This window comes from Papaver somniferum, chromosome 3 (genome assembly GCF_003573695.1).
Source record: "Papaver somniferum cultivar HN1 chromosome 3, ASM357369v1, whole genome shotgun sequence".
Taxonomy (NCBI): domain Eukaryota; kingdom Viridiplantae; phylum Streptophyta; class Magnoliopsida; order Ranunculales; family Papaveraceae; genus Papaver; species Papaver somniferum.
The window spans coordinates 92,736,293-92,741,333 of record NC_039360.1 but is presented as its reverse complement, the minus strand read 5'-3'; the positions used below and the strand labels follow the sequence as shown (position 1 = coordinate 92,741,333).

General features: G+C 36.2%; 1 long non-coding RNA gene across 1 annotated transcript; it reads left to right on the top strand.

The window, feature by feature from the left end:
• Positions 1-1,288: 1,288 nt before the first annotated feature.
• LOC113361482 lies at positions 1,289-2,611 on the top strand. The gene is made up of 2 exons (XR_003365140.1): positions 1,289-1,483; positions 2,253-2,611. It is a non-coding gene; the product is annotated as an uncharacterized LOC113361482 (long non-coding RNA).
• The last annotated feature ends 2,430 nt before the right edge of the window (positions 2,612-5,041 follow it).

The window sequence follows — 5,041 nt, the reverse complement described above, 5'->3', positions numbered from 1 at the left end:
GTTGATCATTGATGAAGAGTTGGAGTTGACAGTAGCAAAGCTGGATGTCTACGGAGATGATGGACTAGTGCGGTTAAGCTTGGCAGATATGGAACTCGAGTAACAAGACTAAAGACGATGTGCAATGATGGTGATGACTGTTATGGTTTGCTGGTGATTCTAATGGCTGTGATGTTTGGGAGTTGAACGAGCAAAATAGGGACGTGGCTATAAAATTCTGTTTCATTATAACGTATTATAATAATGGAGGAGTTAGAAAATCAGAGAATGAGAATGGATCAGGAAACCATTCGGTTCATCTTTTTAGACTTTGGTCTGGAAATTTCATAATAGTGGGGCGAAATACTAAAGTAGTGGATTCGGTAGATTTGGATGCATAACACAATATCCGGCATATTTGTTATTTTGTGTGAAATTAAAAATTGATGCATAATGCATCATGCAGTCGAAAAAGATAGATGCATAACCTGATATGCATCCAAAATACTGATGCATAATGCATTATGCATCGAGAAAATTGTTGCATAATCTTTTATGCATCGAGAAAATGGATGCATAACCTAATATGCATCCTTAGATATGGCTGCATAACGCATTATGCATCATTTTTCTAGTACGCGCTAAAATCAACCAAAACAATGACTACATAACGTGTTATAGATGCATAACTTTGTTATGCAGATGCATAACTTGTTATGCAGTCGAAAAAATGGTTGCATAATTCGTTATGCGTCTGCATAATGTGTTATGCATCTTTTTTGGAGTATGCATAACGAATATGTAGTCTGTTTTCGAAATTTTTCCCAAAAATGATGATCACCTCCGATTTTTTCGTGAAAAACAAAAATTTGATATTGTTGTTCGTACTCGTTGTGTAGCTCTCTTAAAAAGATTTCCAATGATATAAAATTTGTAAAATTCCAAGGCGCGGATTTTTAGATATGTTATATCCAAGTTGCGTTGCCAATTATACTCCTAAAAAATTAGGCTGCATAACGAGTTATGCCTGAAAAATTAGGCTGCATAACGAGTTATGCCTGAAAAATAGTATGCATTAGGGGTGCACATGGACCCGTCCAAACCGTCCAAACCGGCCGACCCGACCTAAAAATGACCGAACCAACCCGAGCCCGATATAGTTAACGGCCCTGTACGGTAAATGCTTAAAAAGACCGAGCTATTTACGGTGTTACTCGGTTGTATATAGATACCGACCGACCGATCTAAAAAGGCTAATAAAACCGTAATACCTACCTATAAATACTCATCACTTACCTTCTACCTTATTCTTCCATTTTTCTTTCTCCAGCAAAACCAGGGCTACAGTTTACAGAAGCGGCGACTCTGAAATCGTCTCAACTTTAACCTTCTTCTATCTACTATTAGTCTACGACCCTGATCCTACATCGCCATCATCTCAAAGTGTTGCCGATTTTGGTTGACAAGTTGCTGATTTTTGTTGCCAATCAAATGAATTCTACAGGTAATGGAGAAGTTTGTTAATTGATTTTCATTGATTGATGTGCTGCTATTACTTATTAATGGGGTTTAATTTGATTTTGATTTGATTGTTGATTGATTTTATCAATTTAATTTCTGTTATCAATGGGTTTTGATTTGATTTTAATTTTTTGATTGGTTTACATTAATTGAGAGGTACTCTGATTCATGGGGTTTTGTTTGATTTTTGTTTTGATTAATTATTATGTGTTTTGATTTCTCTTGTGGGTGGATTTTATTTCATTGCTTTGTTTGATTTCTTTTAAAGAACAATAGTTGTTGTGGTACTGCATTATAAGAAGACTAAATGATTCTAGATAGATGCTGGAAATGATTTTAGGAGTTGGAATTGTAGTCCATGGATTGGTAGTACTGTTCTATTATTGGTGTTTCTGAAGGTTAATGTAGGATTTATTGTGTCATGCATATATTGCTGGGCATTATTAGAATTTTTGTAAGTAAAAGAATCAAAGATCATTCCTTTGAATTGGAAAATAGCTATGTAGTTGTGGTGAAACTTTGGACGATTCTGATCTATATATGCTTGTTTATTTTACTCACTCTGCATATTTTTCTTATTGGAAACTCAATGATAAAATGAAATGGTATAATATGGAATCTGAAATTCTTATTGTATAGGCGATCATGTTACTGTTTTTGTTGTTGGTGGTACACAGATAGTTGTTTATGCTCTCCTGTTCTATTAACTTGTTTCTGTTTTTTTATCTAATTGAAGTCTACTTTTGATGTAGATGTCCTTGGACCTTTGACCATCTATGAGGAAAAATGAACATCAAAGTGCAGCTGGGGGAGTTAACAGTTTAAGGGTGTGTTACCAGTACCACTCTATGAAGTCTTTGTCAGACTCCAGTAGCCAACAGTTGAACAATTTCCTTGTGCCTTTGTTTCTTATTTGCCAATAAGTTCTCGGCTCGTAAGTCTTGCAGATTAGTTGATCAGTGATTTCATTTTAGGTTTTGGATTTCATTCATTTTCTAGTTCTACAGAGAGTAAAACTCTTGGAGGGTCTTTCATCATTCTTTGGTTCATTATAATTATTCTGCACAGAGATTCTAATTAATAATTTATTCAAAATAGTTTTATGGTTGTATTAGTAGACATGGATTTTATAACATCCGTATCTAGGGAATCTAGGACAGGGACACAAGTCCACAAATTTATTAACAGAACAATTGCCGGGTCGGACTGGTTAATCGGTTAACCCGATCCGAATCAGCTGATTCAAGTTCTGGTCGGTGAACCGGGAACCGAACTACACCGATCCGACACTGAATCGGCCGGTTTATAACCGACCCGAACTGTAACTTTACTCCTAGTTGGGGAAACTCAAAAATTAACCGACCTGTATGGTTCTATGGTCGGTAGGGTACAATACCGACCCGAACCGACCGTTGCGCAGCCTTAGTATGCATAACGAGTTATGTATTGATTCTTAATAATTTCGGATAATTTTGGTTATCACGGTATCTAAAATTAATTGTGGGTCTGACAATAAGAATATTATTCTTTTTGGGCCTGCGTCTAAGTTTTCCGGAGAACATGCCTAACTAAAGGAACGTGTATAAAACTATAAATGCCCAAAAGATAAGCCCAGAATATTTTATTTCACCTGCTCATAAATCTTCATTTGCACCGTTATCTTTTAGCTTTAGAGGTGAGAAAAAAGTACGGAACTGCGGATTTCATCTGTATCTGTCCGCAAAATTACGGATAAAATCCAGTCCTCAAAATCTATGGGCCGGATATGGGTGGGATTCTTAAATTCACACTTTTAACGGTTTGGTTGCGGTTGGGCTTTGAAATCCGAAAATTCACCCGCACCGTAGGACAGTAAGGAAAATGAATAGAAGTATTAAGGATAATATTGGAAGTATTAGTTTTATATATAAACAGATTTTCTAACAAATCATTTACTTATTTAAAATCTTTTTTTCATATATTGATTTTCCCCTACGAGATAATCCCACGAGATTCTCTACTAACTTTTGCTACTTTGGTTCTTTCCTTACCTTTTATTTTTTTTTGAAAAGAGAAAGGTTATATTAAAAAAAAAATATTCACAGACCTAGGAACATAATTTCACCCTACTACAAGTGAATAATTGTGTCACATTGGAACAGAACTTGTTTTACAGTATTGTTCCTAAAAACATCGCTATCAACAAACTAAAGATAAATAGTCTGCTTAATAAGCAAAATGACCTTATCAATCTCCATCGCTCGCTCCAAATGCTCTTCCATTCCTTTCTGTCCAAAGATGTCACATCACATCATAACTCAACTTCCACCAAATCTTCTTGCATTTACCCCTCAAGTTATTCATCTTCCAAGCTTGAAAATGCTTCTTCACCGTATCAGGGAATACCCAACACTAGTACAGAAATGACCTTTAGCCACGCCAAATATAAATTTTACTGTCACGCATTTTTGGTTTTGGCGTGTCTATAGAGTATACTTCTACCCTATAGACACGCAATGTTCAATGGGCGTGTTCATATAAGTGCTTTCAGCCACGTCAGGGCTACTAGCGTGTCAAAATTTCAATCGTTTAGTCACGTTAACTTCAAATTTTTGATTGAGCGTGTTTATAGACCAGTCTATGGCCACATTAGGTATTGGGCGTGTTTATAGACCAGTTTATGGCCATATTAGGGAGTTGTGGCGTGTCCAAAAGGTTAGTCACGCCATTTAAGGTGTGGTTTTAAAGTTGGTTAATTAAACACGCCAGTATATGCGTGTCCATAGTGTACGATTGATTGACACGCCAAATTCAAAGTGTGGCGAAAAAGTTCTTCTTTGGACACGCCGGTATATGTGTGTCCATAGTGTACGATTTATAGACACGCCAGTATATCGTGTCCATAGTGTAGGATATATAGACACGTCAAGTTGAAAGTGTGGCCAAAAAGTTCTTCTTTGGACACGCTAGTATATGTGTGTCCATAGTGTGCGTTCTAAAGACACATCGGTTTTATAGCGTGGCTAAAAAGTTCGTTTTGAAAGAATTAATAAAAATCTTTCGCCCATATTCGAACGCATGACCTCGAAGGATTTAGATAACGTACCAGTCCACCAAGCTGCCCATCTTTAGATGTTTTTGATTATTGTTTTGAAAATACTAGATTGGTTGAACTACTCAACATTTAAATAAATACGCCAAGTGGAAAGTGTGGCCAAAAAGTACACCCAAAACCCTCAAGACTAATTCCCTAGCTTTCTCTGGAATAGATTCTGACTTGCATGTTCTGCAAGTTATTGGGTTCTCCAAAACTATTTCTGCAAATCTTCTAAACACCTATAATCAAAATTTCTTTGGTAATCCATTGCATTGGAATGTTATAAATAACTTGGGAGTCTGCAATTTGGTTTCTAAAAGATACTACTCCTGGACTATGTGTGCTATCCAAATTTCCTCTCAGCTACCACACAACATTTCTGGTAAGATTTTTCATTGCTCTCTCAAGCATTCCTGTACTAATATGTTATTCTATCTCTATAACTTCAAAGTTTCCTATGCTACC